We start from the raw sequence: 17179 nt of genomic DNA on the forward strand, positions 1-17179 counted from the left end.
CCACACACACACACACACACACACACACACACACACACACACACACACACACACACACACACACACACACACACACACACACACACACACACACACACACACACACACACCATTGTCCCTGCAGGGGTCATGGACTGGAGAGGAAGTAAGCATTGTGTTTCTGAGTCTGCACCCTGTCTAATTTCTCAGTCTCTGTGGTGACTTGCTTCTTATGCCTTGCATGTTGTGCTTTAGTTCCAGGATAAGCATATGCCTAATCTCTTTTTACTAGTACCAAACAAATTGAGGTTCATTAGATCAGCACACCACATGCGATTTATTTCAACAATTCATCTAAGCCCCAAGTCAGATCAAAGAAAAAAAAATAATACTCTTTTACAAGTAACTGAAAATTGGTACTGTGATATTCCTACAGATTTACAAAGACAAATGTGTCTGTTTAGATCCAATGTGTATGGACCAATCTCATTATAGTTTTGTGATTTATTTTATATATTTTTTTAATTCAGTTTAGTTTCAGTTAGTTTTCAGACTTGATTTGCTAGTTTTTATTTAGCTTCAGTCTGATAAAAACATGTATTTAAAAAAATATATATTTAGTTTCAGTTGAAGGGTCAGGGACAGAAAGTAGCCTCATGCACTGGAGGCTAGGAGCCATGTATGTGTCGTAGGTCTATAGCATGTGCACTCTAGTATTGCTTGAGATGGTCCAGTTTACACACATTTCCTAGGTGGCAAAGTTCACAATGGATATTGTCATTTATTGGCATAGTAACAAACCCCCACCTCGCAACCCAATGCGACCCCAAACTGTTCAAACTGTTCCACCCTTCTTGGCAGAGAGAAAAATGTGCAGTTTTAAAGCAAATTTTCTGCAATTCTTCAAATTTGCCACGTCTTATTTGTGTTCATATAATACCAGGAGTCGAATCCTGACTGAATTCCAAATATAACATAATAACTGTCTCACCTTGTCTTTATCCTAAAATTCTTTGTGGGTGCTGTTCAGATGAACTTTGAGGTTGGTTGGGTTTTTCCTTTTTATCTCTGTTCCACACAGCCTGCCATCTTCTGACACTATAGTATCTTTGCCTTTGTCCTTTCGAGCAATGTACTCAAAATAATCCCATACAGGGCTTTGCGACCGACCACTGCCGGTGTTGGGTTTGCTGAGCCATTGTTCACACCTATGGTTCATGCTCATGCTCTGTGCATAATTTATGATGTATTTTCTTTTGTTTAGTTAGTTTTGCAGTCAAAGATAATAGTTTCAGTATAGTTTTAGTTATCAAATTTCTTCTAAATAATTGTATTAACTAAATTGTTTTTCCAATTTTCGTTTATTTTTAGTTTTAGTTTACTATAATCACCTTGGTACTATGGACCCCTTGACAGGGTTTTGGTCTCAGACAAGTTTTGGCCAACTATGTGGACCTTTCCCACCGCAGGACTTTGGGAACTTGGCACAGGTCGATAAAATGTAGATTGGGACATACCCTTGAACTTGAACCCTGTCTCGGTCCCCTAGAGATCCATGTTTTCCTTAGCCTACCCTCAAGCCCCCCCCCCCCCCCAATACTCGGCCTCCTTTTGTGGAGCTGTCTGCTCACCATCTCCCGTCTGCCCTTCTCTACACCCCCTCCATCTTTCGACCCACCCCTTCTTCAGTCCTGGGGGACTCTTGTAGTAGACAACCCACAGAGACATGCGTTTTGGAATGCTAATCGGGCCCTTGGGCGGCATTCCCACGACTTGGCTCCCAGACACGTCCTTTTGTTTTTTACTCTTTTCAAATGAGAGGGTTCGCCTAACTTTCTGCTCTCTCGAGATAAGGCTAAGTCCCCAAGACTGACTTCAGACGTACCTGTCATGTTATGTTTTCTCCAAAAAATGGTCCAGATGAGAATGGAATAAATCAGCAAAAATACTAATTGTTTTACTTTCATGCTGTCCACCATATACACTGAACAACAATATAAACGCAACATGTAAAGTGTTAGTCCCATGTTTCATGAGCTGAAATAAAAGATCCCAGAGATGTTACATATGCACAAAAAGCTTATTTCTGTCATTTTTTGGTATCCCTGTTAGTGAGCATTTCTCCTTCGCAAGATAATCCATCCACCTGACAGGTGAGGTATGTCAAGAAGCTGATTAAACAGCATGACATTAAAAGTCCACTCTAAAATGTGCAGTTTTGTCACACAACACAATGTCACAGATGTCTCAAGTTTTGAGGGAGCATGCAATTGGCATGCTGACTGCAGGAATGTCCACCGGTGCTGTTGCCAGATAATTGAACATTCATTTCTCTACCAAAAGCTGCCTCCAACATCGTTTAGAGAATTTGGCAGTATGTCCAACCGGCTTCACAACCACAGACCACGTGTAACCACGTCAGTGCAGGACCTCCACATCCTTCTTCACCTGCGGGATCGTCTGAGACCAGCAACCCGGACAGCTGAGGAATATTTCTGTCTGTAATAAAGCCCTTTTGTTGGGAAAAACTAATTCTGATTGGCAGGGCCTGGCTCCCAAGTGGGTGGACTTAAGCCCTCAAAATCAAAAGTCTAATCAAATCAAATTGTATTGGTCACATACACATGTTTAGCAGATGTTATTGCGGGTGTAGCGAAATGCTTGCGTTTCTAGCTCCAACAGTGCAGTAATATCTAACAAGTAATATCTATCAATTTCGCAACAATACACACAAATCTAAGTAAAGGAATGGAATTAAGAATATATAAATATTTGGATGAGCAATGTCGGAGCGGCATAGACTAAGATACAGTAGAATATAATAGAATACAGTATATACATATGAGATGAGTAATGCAAAATATGTAAACATTATTCAAGTGACTAGTGATTTCAAATCTGTGTCTATAGAGCAGCAGCCTCTGATGTGCTAGTGATGGCTATTTAACAGTCGGATGGTCTTGAGATAAAATATGTTTTTCAGTCTCTCGGTCCCAGCTTTGATGCACCTGTACTGACCTCACCTTCTGGATGATAGCGGGGTGAACAGGCAGTGGCACCACACTCCCAGGGCCCTCACCTCCTCCCTGTAGTCTGTCTCGTCATTGTTGGTAATCAGGCCTACTACTGTTGTGTCGTCTGCAAACTTGATGATTGAGTTGGAGGCGTGCATGGCCACACAGTCATGGGTGAATAGGGAGTACAGGAGGGGGCTGAGCACGCACCCTTGTGGGGCCCCAGTGCTGAGGATCAGCGAAATGGAGTTATTGTCCAAATGGGATAGGGCAGTGTGCAGTGCAAAGGCGATTGCATCATCTGTGGATCTATTGGGGCGGCAAGCAAATTGAAGTGGGTCTAGGGTGTCACGTTAAGGTAGAGGTGATATGATCCTTGACTAGTCTCTCAAAGCACTTCATGATGACAGAAGTGAGTGCTAAGGGGCAGTAGTCATTTAGTTCAGATACCTTAGCTTTCTTGGGTACAGGAACAATGGTGGCTATCTTGAAGCATGTGGGGACAGCAGACTAGGATAGGGAGAGATTGAATATGTCTGTAAACACTTCAGCCAGCTGGTCTGCGCATGCTCTGAGGATGCAGCTGGGGATGCTGTCTGGGCTGGCAGCCTTGCGAGGGTTAACACGCTTAAATGTCTTACTCACGTCTGCCACGGAGAAGGAGAGCCCACAGTCCTTGGTAGTGGGCCGCGTCGGTGGCACAGTGTTATCCTCAAAGCGAGTGAAGAAGGTGCTTAGCTTGTCCGGAAGTAAGACGTCAGTGTCTGTGTCGTGGCTGGTTTTCCCTTTGTAGTCTGTGATTGTCTGTAGACCCTGCCACATACGTCTCATGTCTGAGCTGTTGAATTGCGACTCTACTTCGTCTCTATACTGACGTTTTGCCTGTTTGATTGCCTTGTGGAGGGAATAACTACACTGTTTGTATTCGGCCATATTCCCAGTCACCTTGCCATGATTAAATGTGGTGGTTAGCGCTTTCAGTTTTGCGCAAATCCTGCCATCTATCCACAGTTTCTGGTTAGGGTAGGTTTTAATGGTAACAGTGAGTACAACATTTCCTACACACTTCCTGATGAACTCAGTCAACGTATCAGTGTATTCGTCTATGTTATTCTCGGAGGCTACCCGGAACATATCCCAGTCCGCGTGATCAAAACAATCTTGAAGCATGGCTCCGATTGATCAGACCAGCGTTGAATAGTCCTTAGCACGGGTATTTCTTGTTTGAGTTTCTGCCTACAGGAAGGGAGGAGCAAAATTGAGTCATGATCAGATTTGCCTGAAGGGAGGGCGGGGAAGGGCCTTATAGGCATCCCGGAAGTTGGAGTAGCAGTGGTCGAGTGTTTTAGCAGCGCTAGTAGTACAGTGGATGTGTTGATCGAACTTCGGTAGCGTTTTCCTCAAATTTGCTTTGTTAAAATCCCCAGCTACAATAAATGCATCCTCAGGATATGTGATTTCCAGTTTGCATAAAGTCCATTTGATTATGAGGTATTCTAGGTCGGGTGAACAAAAGGACTTGAGTTCCTGTATGTTATCACAATCACACCATGAGTAGTTAATCATGAAATGAACACCCCGCCTTTCTTCTTCCCTTAGATATATTAATTCCTGTCTGCGCGATGAACTGAGAACCCATCTGGCTGTACGGACTCAGACAGTATATCCCGAGAGAGCCATGTTTCAGTGAAACATCCCTGATGTCTCTCTGGAAGGAAATCCTTGCCCTGAGCTCGTCAACTTTATTATCCAGAGACTGAACATTAGCGAGTAATATACTTGGAAGCAGTGGGTGGTTTGCGCGCCTCCTGAGTCGGACTAGAAGTCCACTCCGAATCCCTCTTCTCCACCGTCTGTGTTTTGGATCAGCCTCTGGAATCAGTTCAATTGCCCTGGGGGGTACGAACAAAGGATCCAATTCGGGAAAGTCGTATTCCTGGTCGTAACGCTGATAATGCTGGTGAGTTACCGGCACTCTGATATCCAAAAGTTCTTCCCGGCTGTATGTAATAACACAAAAACAATTCTGGGCTAACAATGTAAGAAATAACAAACAAAAAAAGAAATACTGCAAAGTTGCGTAGGAGCTAGAAGCACGGCTGCCCACCTATGGCTGCGCCCCTGCCCAGTCATGTGAAATCCATAGATTAGGACCTAATGAATTTATTTAAATAGATGGATTTCCTCATATGAACTGTAACTCAGTTAAAAAAAAAGCATTTCTATGTTTGTGCGGTATAGTATGTCTTGGCATAAAAACATGAAGACACAGAAGTGCATAAAGTTACAAACTTTCAAAAATATTGTTGGTGCTATTGGCAACATGACTGTAACACTTTCTATGATTGTGTTAGTGATAGAGGGTACTATTAAAGCACTCGTAATGTATTGTCTTAAAGTCAGAGGACAGTTGGATCTGGTTAGGATCAAAACAGCAACCCTGTGCTCCTCAGGCGAGCACACTAATCGCAGTCCGCATTGAGTCAAGTTTTTTGGAAGTGGACAGTGGGAGAATCTAATTTCCTTGATTCCTCATGTCCTCACTCATAATTTTCTCAAAACCCATTGGATGAGGTCAGATTCAAGGAAATGCAATTGTGATTCTCCAATAGTATTGCTACACTATTTCCACTCACTCCTCCGGAAAGCTCATCTCTGTGCTTCAACTTGCAAGTACCTCTGCATCTTAGCTGTATATGCCTGTCAATGGATCCCACTTCTGACACCAATGTACCAATCAGGGTAGTTGACTCTGCCTAGGATCAAACCAGCAACCCTGTGCTCCAAAGGCAGGTGCACAAGCTGTAGTGTCAGTATCGTTACTTGGAAGTGGTGGTATATGCATAACAAAGGCAGGATTGCTGCATAATATATAGCAATACATTCCACAAAATCACCTGGTAAGACTGTATAAAGCCGTTAAATTGGTAGCCAACTATTGACACAAAAGAACTGCCTGTAAAATGGCAATGCTTTTCTCAGTTCTGATGATAACTTAGCAGCTGTTCCACTGGCCCGTGCTTCCTTACGGGCGGCCATGTCGCGGTGTCCCAAATATTGCCCAGATGCGGCCCGTGGTTACTCTAAAATTGCGCAGCCGTGTAAACATTGATCATTTGTCTGTGTGCTTATGTTCCCGTCTGAACACATGGCTCCTTGGTTGACACTAAAAACTGTCCCTCAATATGACAGCAACCGTAGGCCTGCTGAAGAAACAAGTGTACTCTACTGTAGAAACCTGATTACAATAATATGTTCAGGGAATTATTTTATTTGGCTCTAAAGTACTATTTCTTTTATACAGTATACGCTCCAGGCCCTGGATCTTGGAATTCTGTCACTCCAGGTAACTTTCTTACTGCTGCAATACTCATGATCCCTTTGGTATTTCACTTTTTTTCCCTCCACATTTATGAATTCTCAACGCAAACTTACACTGAGCTCGAATTGATTCAAAGATATGGGTTCAACGAAAAACAGACTGAATAGATTGAAATTCCAGACAGACATGTGTTTTTATTTTTTTTAAATGTAAACATTTATTGTGTTGACTTAATCGTACAGAGTCCATGGTACAAGAACGAGTCAGTCCCCTACAGTCAGGATTCACAGGTCATTTGCAAACATGCCTAACATAGTCTATGATCTTGTGGGCCATAGTGCACTCATGCAAACATCTCTTTAAAATCCAACATTGTCATTAAAACATTGCACTCACCCTCAGCGTAGTGCATGCCTCCACACACATTGCACACATTCCATCTATTGTACTCTTGCTTTCTACATGATGCATCATTCTACACACACTTCACCCTGACTGTTTACAGTTTAAACTCATGTAGTGCACACATGCACTCTGATTGCACATTCCCCACAACAAATTGCCCATAACCAACTACATATAGTGCGGTCTTGATAACGTACAGTATATTTACAGGCTATTACATACTATGCTCAAAGAGTACACATTTGTTGTTCATGTAGAGTACACATTGTTGTAAAACCGTACAGTACATCACACTATCAAACACATTTAGTATACAGCCATTGCATAGTTTCTCAAATGAAGTCTTAAACAGTGAAACAAATATGAATTGCAGTTGCTCCGAATGATAGTCATATTATTTATTACAAAAAGTTACAAAGTATAAAAGTTGCATAGAGTAAAAATGTTCACATGAAATCCCAAAATAATTGTTTGGAAAACTGTATATGCAACTTTCTAGTCAATCCGTTAATTTAAGACTCAGACAGTTAAGCAAATTAAACATTCCAATGTTTATATTTTGATATTGATACACTTCTAAAAAATATCTAAAAATCCAAATCAGTTGAGAAAAACGCTGTAAAATCCCAACATATTTTGCTGTCTGGAGCAGGGCTCAGAAACGTTCCTGTATTGCACTTTCATTTCTAATCTCTCACATCACCCTACAGTATACAACAGATTGTCTGGGGAAAAATCTAAACCCTCTGAGAAATTGAATGATCGTCATTAGCAAATTCTAAAATATCTACTTTGTGGATTCATTTGCATAGGTTTCAAAAGATGCATAGAAATAATATACACAACAACAAAAAATACACACATTTTCACATTTTGAAAATAATTTGAGAAATTCTAACTAAACTAGTATTCATATCCATTATGTAAACTAAATAACACATAAATTATCGTCCTACTCTGATTTCTATACTACAATTGTTTAAATCACTCAATTAGCACATTTCTATGTTTTATTTTAATTAATTGTACGTGTTCTATCTATACATAAATGATCTGAATACTATGTGGGCTGTCCAATATAAGATACTTATTTACCAGTTGTATCCTCCCCTTGATAATAAAATCAGTGCTGCAGTGCGATTCTACTACTAAACCATACAACCTCCTCCAGTTGCAAATATTATTTTTGCCAGGTAGCATAAGCACATGATAAATCCTATGTCCGTTAACCATAAGGAGGTTAAAAGACATTTACTATGATTTGTGATGTGTGTGCGTGTGTTGCTTACAATCCCAGAACAGAACTTGCTCTGAGTGAGGGTGACTCAAAGTGTATGCGCTTAGACAAACAAGCACATATACACAAACAAGCACAGCACACATGAACAGATCAGCATGCTGACCCGTGTCGAATGTATTGCAGATGTGACGGACACAGCTGTGTGTAGAGTCGTCTCAGAGAAGACAGTGTACCATCACAACACAGAACACACACATCTCACACCCTCCATTTCTGTCCATGTATCCAGTCAGTTAGTTGTAGGAGGACAGAGACACACTAGTTCACAGTGGTCCATTTCAACTTGTCCTTTGATTGGTGTATCCAAAGACGGTCTGGGGATGAAGCCCACAGAGGCAGCTGTGGTTGGGTATCCACTGGTATCCATGACCCAACAGTACATTACCCCATTTTCAGTTTGTCAGGCATGTCCAGGCATGTGCCTAAAGTTCACCCCAACCAAAAGGAGATCGTTCAACGTCCACAAAGGGCTTCAGGTTTAAATACTGGGGCAGAGAAAAATGGAAGAGGAGCCAATCCGGTTCCATTTAGGTCAGGTGGGCACCACTACGTTCGGAAATGGACCTCACCATTGGTGAGGTGGGGTGGCCGTCGGAAGGTGGTGGACTGGCTGTGACATAACTTCAATGTGATGGGTCACCTAGGGGGATTGAAGAAGGGCAGAGGTTAAAAAGGGCTCATTTTCATGGGTATAACAGGCAAGCTTGCAGTAGTAGGGCGAAGCAGAGGGGGATTTTGGTTAGAATGGGATTCAATTTGAGTCAAGAATTTGCTCCTTTTCATGGAGCCCTGTGTGAGTGGATCTACACTACAAGGATTGCAATGCATACTTGCACACTCATCTTCTGCACATCTATCACTTCAGTGTTTAATTGCTATATTGTAATTATTTTGCCACTATGGCCTATTTATTGCCTTACCTCCCTTATCCTACCTCATTTGCACACACGGTATATAGACTTTTTCTATTGTATTATTCACTGTATGTTTGTTTATTCCATGTGTAACTCTGTGCTGTTGTTTGTGTCACACTGCTTTGCTTTATCTTGGCCAGGTCGCAGTTGTAAATGAGAGCATGTTCTCAACTAGCCTACCTGGTGAAATAAAGGTGAAATAAAAAATAGATATATGGTGCCAACTCCACCTAGCCATCTGGTATAGCTTAGGTGGAGCATCCGCCACTATTACATCACTTACGTAGGCCTACATGAACCCAGTCCTTTCAGGTCTCCTAAGACAACTCGTCAAGGGCCTAGAGAAGGGAGGATTGGTATTGGATTGGAATGGGGCCAGGGCTAAAGTTCTACCAACCTTAGAAATGGGTCATGTGAAGAGACTCAAACACCAGGAGGATTTGGAGATGACAAAAAAACCTAAAATACATTAAAATACATTACTCATCCCAAGCCCTGTGGCAATATTAGATATAGATAGCTATAGGATTCTCTGAAGTGGTATATACATCTCTATGCATGTGTCTTAACATTAAATATGTCATATAGTACAGCTGCCATTTATGTTGAGATATATTTAATATTCTGACTTGATACACTTGTCCTCAGCTGGACACCCATCCTCACACACACAGACCTAGCTAGACAGGTCTGCAATATGCCTTTACCCCCCCCCCCATTGAGACACACATGTCTAGTAACTACAGTCCAGACACAAGCTGCACCACCCCACCCCACCCCATACCAACAGACACACACCCAGTTACTTCCCCCCTCCACCTCCCTCCCATCCTCATCCATTCCCAACACATTCTCAGTCTCCATCGCCACACCACTGTCATTGTCTGAGCCCCTTAGTGTTTTCCCACGCTTTATTTGTCTATGTCCTGTTTGCGGCTGGCGGGGGGCCCTGATGAGGTCGCCATGGCAACTAACATTTGCATGCCCCTGATTGGAGTACACGGCGAGCTAATTATTCAGTGCATACGCTTTAAATAAACAATAAAGTAGGACGTATGGAAATGTGGACCCCAGTATTAGACAGGCTGTGATTAACACTAAGCTGAAACGCCAACAAAACATTTCAGGGAATACTGTTTCAGTTGGACGACCTAATTCTCTTACTTCGTCATCCAAATATTTAAAAAGGATTTATAATGTAACATTAACGTTGTAACATATTAATACAATAAAAATATCATTCTTATTACAAGTCCAACTTTAATTGTATTTCTTTGATTCTATCTTGTTTGTATTCAAACAAATCAGAATGTTGATATTTAGCATTATGAAGGGATAATATGACGTGTGTGTGTGTGTGTGTGTGTGTGTGTGTGTGTGTGTGTGTGTGTGTGTGTGTGTGTGTGTGTGTGTGTGTGTGTGTGTGTGTGTGTGTGTGTGTGTGTGTGTGTGTGTGTGTGTGTGTGTGTGTCTAGTCTACTTGAAAGCCAACTTGACAGCAAGGGAAAACTCTGTTCCTCAACTTCAGTTCTTCAACTCCAGTTCCTAAACTAGAGATTCATGTGACGAGGAGAGGGTGAAGAACTGGCTACACAAGAGCACCATGTTAATCTATGGCTTCTAAGCACTCCTATGGCAAACAAAGGTGGTGGGGGGGGGGTTACCATGACAATGGGCGGCATTGTTTGCCAATCCTCCCCTTCCATTAATCAGGGCGAGCCGGGTCTAATTGGCGTTTTGGTTAAGCCGGTCTCCAGACCCCTATCCCTCCACTGGCCTAAATAATGGCGTTATGCCACAAGTGCCGCCGCACCAACGGAGGACAATGCTCTGCTTGTTGGCTGCGCTGAGCAAGGCTGAACCGCCCCACCCCCCCTCTCCCAAAATAAACCTCACACGGAAACACAAAGAAAGCCACTCACTATTGAGACTTCACTGTCTCCCCTCTCTCCTCATCGGTCTCCCCTTCCTTCCTCTTTCCTTCTCTCTTTCCCTCTCTCTCTCTCTCTCTCCCCTCTCTCATTCACTCTGCTCTCTTACGGAGCCCCCTCTTGCTCATTTCTCTTTCTGTGTGCTCCACTTCTCTCCTCCCAAGTTGGCCCCTTGAGTTTCCATGGACTTGGACAGAGTGATCAACACTACTAGAAGTGTTAATTGTCTTACCAGACGTTGGAAAACATCTCGTCAGTGTGTGTGACTTTATTTCCCGCTTCGACCGGTTTCCTCTAAACTCATATTGTAGTTATTCTCGGGATTAAACCAATTCTGTCACCTGACAACATGAAATACTTGCTAGTGAAAGGGGTGTTACTGTACTTTTCCCGAAATCTTTTTTTTTTTTTTCAATAGCACATTGATTGAAGTTCAGTTGAAATAAGAACTGTCCATGCATCAACTGTCAGTGGATCAAATGTCCAATAACTCTGTGTTCAAAATATAGTTGTATGTATATTTCTGAGTGTATTAAGGCATGTGCTCAAGATTTTGGAGTTAATATTCTGTGTGAGGGTATTGTAGACAGTGTGTGTGTGTGTGTGTGTGTGTGTGTGTGTGTGTGTGTGTGTGTGTGTGTGTGTGTGTGTGTGTGTGTGTGTGTGTGTGTGTGTGTGTGTGTGTCTCTACACAGGGGTTTGTGTTGATAAAATTATGTGTATAGGTGTGTATAGCAGGTTATCTTTCACATGATCTAACCATCCTCATCTACATGCCCCATGAATATAGAACGCTTGCATGCCCCATATGCAAATAGACCCACCGTGTTAAGTCATTAATATGCACTCCTAATTAAAACACCCTCAATTGATTGAATTAATGTCGCCGAAATAAGTCAGGTAAAATAAATTCCTCTTCGCAAGCGGTTCTGAATTCACAAAATGGCTGAACGGCGCCATTTGCAGCCTCATCGCAAAGAAGGGCACAACGAACACTGCATGAGAATGAGGAAGACCACAGCTGCCCCTCAGAATGCCAGCTTAAAAGACATTCAAAAAATCGAGTGGCTTCGTGATTAACTCAAATCACATCCCCTCCTCCCATGTCCCTCGGTGCGATCTATGCAATTAACACACTGCCAGTAATTAACGCCGTCTCGAGGCAGCCAATGGCGCGGGAAGGCGAGGGGGGGCCAAAGCGCGATGGGTGGAAGGCTCAGGGTTAGGAATAGGACGCTAAAATAACACTACCTATGTTATTTTTACTTACTGCCATTTTGTGCCAGTCCTAGTCCTATTCTAAGATGGTGGCAGCAGGGCTGTGACTCGTTGTGCAGGAGAAGGGGGCAAACTAGGGAGGGAGGGAGAGGAGGGAGAGAGTGAAGGATGCTGGGATAGAGAAGTGAATCTCTTTCATTTAGTCAGTGCATTACAGAATGGTTACCAGGACAGGAAGATAGGGGGATGGGAGGGATAGAGGAAGGGAGATGATTGTCAGGTCTACTGGCCAATGAGTGGGACATGCCTGCATGTCTTTCTCAGGTTCACGCACATGCACTCACACACACAAACATCCATACACTGACACATATCGCGCATGCTTAAAGAATTACTACAGTATTCATATTTGGAGGAGATGTATATGTCAAAACGTGCACAAAAAACTAGATAAACCTTTGATATACACACTATGGATGAACAACAAGATGACCTGACTATTTTTGCTATATATTCCCCCACACACACACACACACACACACACACACACACACAAGCAGCCAACATACCCGTCCTCATGGTATAGTCTGCCCCTGAGCATGCAAATTACATTCATTATGCAAATACATGCAAATCAGAACCAACCATCTGAGAATCCAGGCTGGGAAAAAACGAGGAGAATGAAATGAAATGAATGACAGAGAGAGAGAGTGAGAAAGAAATCAGAAACGTGGGATAAAAATCCTCTTTCACTGCAGGCGGCAGTGTGGAAGGAAAAAGTACGGTGGCCCATACTAGAGCAAAAAGACTGCCGCAGATCTTTTGTCGAATCAATAAACAATCGCTATGGCTGATTGCTATTTCCATGTTAGAATCTCCGTCTTAAACCTACAGCTAGCTGTTCAATTGGGATTACAGTACAGAACAGTGGCAAGTATTTCAAAAAGCTCACCAAACATCAAGTCTAATGAATAGGGAAACTCAATCAGCTAACAAATTCTATCTTTAATTGACACCAATGTATACAAAAAGGGAACAGAGATGCGAGACGGCTACAAGTACTGCAAAGACTGAGTGTACTAACAGGTCCAGTGACAGTCACTTTTTCTACAGATCATTTACACAATACCCCCATCTATGTGGACAATTTATGCTACAATACTTAGCAGTGTCCAGCTACGGCTAGCACTATAAATAATCAAATAACTGCAAATCAGTTGTGTTTTATCTGCAAACCAAATACTTTGAAGCTTGATTAGCACAGCGTACAGTTTATCTGAGCAGAGCAGAGGGACGTTGTGGGTTGGGCTCTTGAGCAATACGCATTTGCTTTGTGCCTCTGACTCGCTGGGGCCACTTCAGTTTCGTAAAAGCAGGCCACATTTATAACGCAATGGCATTAAAGTCAACAAAACGACTAATTTATAATACATCACCCTCAGATTTGACCAGAATTAAAACGATATATTCTAACAGTTTGAAACACCAGAGAAACAACTAAATGGAACTAGCCTCACCACACAAAATAATCAGACCAGTGAAAATAGAATTAACCTATATCGACTAATCAGCTAATAAAACTAACAAAAAAAATCACCGAACAAATAGACGGACACATTTTTTCCCCGAGTGAACGGCAAGTAAATCAGCAAACACTGTACACTTTGTACAGGAGGAAAAACCACAGGGCTGGAGGAGAAAAGCTAAGCTGCCTCACTGCCTCTGCTTAGAGCAAAACCGTGAGATAAGTTCTGGATTTTTAGTCAAAGCATGTAAGATGGACGCCTCTTTGTGAACAAGAGTGTGGTAGGTGAGAGACAGGGAAAGAGGAGCAGGGTAGAGTATGTTTTTAGAGAGGGGGGTGCCGCATGGGTACCTGAATGGCGCCACTAATTGCCACTTGAGGTGGTACCTGCCGTCTAAGGGCCCTCGGCCCGAGCTTGAAAAGTACAGTATGCAAAACAAGCAGCCGTTCTGGAGACCCTGACATTAGTGACGCAGGCCGATATGAAGATGCTTGGATTATATGTGTACGGTATGCTTTCTGTGTGAATACCACAGAATGGGGTGTGTGTTTGCGTGGAAGTATGTCCGTATGTCCGCAGAAATCCATCTACACATGTACTGTATGTCTACCCATTCTACTGGATCCACTTCTTGCTTCCTAAATCTTTAAGCGGTGCGGGTGGCATACAGAGACAGAGAGGGGGAGACAGAGAGGGGGAGACAGAGAGAGAGAGAGAGAGGAGGAGGCAGAAAGAAAGAGGGGGAGGCAGAGAGAGTAGCGAGGGAGAAAGAGTGAGAGCCAGAATCAGAGAGAGAAGAAAAAAACGTCTGTCAGGAGGCCAAGCTCTGGCTAAATGATTGTGCTGCAGGAGTGTGTGTGTGTGTGTGTGTGTGTGTGTGTGTGTGTGTGTGTGTGTGTGTGTGTGTGTGTGTGTGTGTGTGTGTGTGCTGTGCATGGTTGAGAGGAGTCATTGGTGTATGGCAAAAATGCTTGTATTTTTTTTTTTTACTTGAATCGCTAACTTACTGGCTAGTTCGGCCAGTGAACGGTAAGACATTTGGACCCTCTTTTGCTTGTAGATGGAGGAGAAAAGTCTGAGGGAGGTCTTTGTGCAGGAGTGATGTCTTTTACTCTATCACTGCAGTAGAGAAACAGCTAGGTATCTTGCGCGCTTTCTCTCTGTCTCGCTCTCCTTGCTTTATTTGTCAGTGTTGACAATACTGATGGTCATCCAATTATCACCGTTACTCGTACAGCTACACCTTTCATAAAGTTGCGCCATGAACTGCTTACCTATGTTTCATGCTGTATATCATACCATAATGGCTTGCCTCTTCGGCCAACTCGAAGCCTCATTAACTTAAATCCACAAGAATACACACCGGCAAAGGATATCAATGAGCCTAAAACAATCATCCCTAAACTAGTTGTGAAAGCTATACACCTAAACACACCATGTAGAAAATAGAAAATGTATCCTATGCACAGTCCCCTTATTTGGGCCATATGTTTTTCAACAAAAAACTCTTTTTTTTTTTTAAAGGGGGTGAGTCTGCTGCTAACAGCTTACAGTAGCTTCCTCCACTGTCCGACTGCCCCATACTGGGCTTGAACCAGTGATTCTCTGCTTCGCAACACACGCGACCGCCCTCTTTGACGCCATGCGAACCGATTAAGCAGTACAAGAGAACCCTCTTGGATGGCTCCGTCAGCGACATTTCAAGCTTGCTGTGGAGTGAGTTTACGGTACGCTCTTAACTCCGATACACATATGTCCCCCAAAATGTACAACACATGCTCATGTGAGCTTACCTTAGTGACAATTGAGTCTGACATTATACTGTACCTTTAAGTCTTCTGATTGGTCGGCTGGGCACAAACGACAGTTACTTCCTCGCGAGCGTCGCCCATTTCGTGTTTTTTTGGTTGGCACAAGAGACCGGCCGCGCAGGAGCGTAATGGGATTCTTGTTACTTTCGGTTATCTAGCTTTATGAAGAATGTACACCACTCATACAGCTAGATAACCAAAGATAACAGCCAACCCCTCGGGCCATCCCGGACCCACTCAGTGAAGAGTAGTAGCGGCTAGGCTGGGATACACACACACCTGCAGACGAAGTATAAACAAATGATGCACTCATATTATGGCAAAGTATTGAATGTGAAGAGTGAGTGGACAAACATACAGTAGGTTTTGTAATGGAGGACAAAAGCTTTCAATCTAAAAAAATACTAAAATATCACAGAATTCTATCATCTTAATAAACAATGTTACCAAATACAGTGCCACACAACCTTACAACCAGTAGTCTACAGATGTCCAGTCTGCCTCAATATATGCAGGACAAGCTTTTCTCCCTAGTATTTGTCTACAAATTGACTAATCATGGTGTTAATGTTGAGACTAATCATGTTAGTGTGGGAATTCTATTTAAATCAACTATTGTCAAAGGGGACAACAAGCCTCCTCTTGTAATGTGGCCGGAAGTATCTACTGTAGTAGGCCTGCATTATAACAAAATCAATACAGCTATTTTTGAATGATGAGATCAATTGAACATTATAAGACTTCCATTTACTGGTCCTAAATAAACTTCCAACCTGACATCTAATCCGCTATCAGAATGCGAGGTGTTCAATGACTCACGTAGAAAATCACTACCGATATCAAATAGCAAATCCTTAGTAAATATCATGGCACTGGCATAGAGGCCTATCAGTATGGCCTGTTATTAATCACTACAATAGAAACTTACAGCCACTTCGTTAGACTGTTATTCACAACTGCTGGAACAATATGGCGTAGGTTTGTTTTTGCTTGTGCCCCTTTGTTGTTCAAATCAATGGAGATCAACAGAGAACACACACATACAGAGCACCTCTCTTTGCCATCATCAGATTAAACACATCATTGTTGCTTCATGTTCTTCTTCAGTCAAAGAAATGATGAGTGTTTCATGAGCATAAGCGTGAGAGAGCGTGTGAGAGAGAGGGATGACTCCAGAGAGAGGGAGGAAGCCAGAGAGAACCCTTTCAATCTGCAGCAAGGTGGGACATCTCATCAAGATGACAGCAGCCAACAGAGGAGCACACAGTATAATACACACACACACACACACACACACACACACACACTCTGCAATTTGAAGCCTTTCATGTAATGATTAGGGATTCATTTCCAATGTATTCTCAGAAGACATTTACCCCAAACAATAAACAAATAGAAAAAGCTCTTGATGAATATAATATCTATATAACTATGTATGTTAACATAATGAAATATCTTAGGGTTATCACATGCTGTGTTCACGTTAGTCACTTTTTCATTTTGAACATCTGTTCTCTGTTTCATGTCTGGAATTGGTTTCAATATCATTCCACCTTACTTTGCAGAGGCCTCATCATTTTTTGTTGTTGTTGCAGGGTTTGTAATGTCATTGTTTTGGGGGGCATGGTGTCTTGTGTAGGCCTAATATAATTGTTTTGGGGGGCATGGTGTCTTGTGTAGGCCTAATATAATTGTTTTGGGGGGCATGGTGTCTTGTGTAGGCCTAATATAATTGTTTTGGGGGCATGGTGTCTTGTGT

General features: G+C 42.5%; 1 long non-coding RNA gene across 1 annotated transcript in view; it reads right to left on the reverse strand.

Annotated features, from left to right (window-relative positions):
• Window positions 1-6489: 6489 nt before the first annotated feature.
• LOC106569869 (uncharacterized) overlaps window positions 6490-17179 on the reverse strand; it is an 11068-nt gene continuing 378 nt past the window's right edge. The window contains exons 1-2 of the long non-coding RNA XR_001320575.2: window positions 15437-17179; window positions 6490-8660 (exon numbers count right to left, since the gene is read on the reverse strand). The exon at window positions 15437-17179 is cut by the window's right edge and continues 378 nt beyond it. This is a non-coding gene — a long non-coding RNA (uncharacterized lncRNA). The remainder of the gene's footprint in view (window positions 8661-15436) is intronic.

The sequence above is a fragment of the Salmo salar genome, chromosome ssa14 (assembly GCF_905237065.1).
Source record: "Salmo salar chromosome ssa14, Ssal_v3.1, whole genome shotgun sequence".
NCBI lineage: Eukaryota > Metazoa > Chordata > Actinopteri > Salmoniformes > Salmonidae > Salmo > Salmo salar.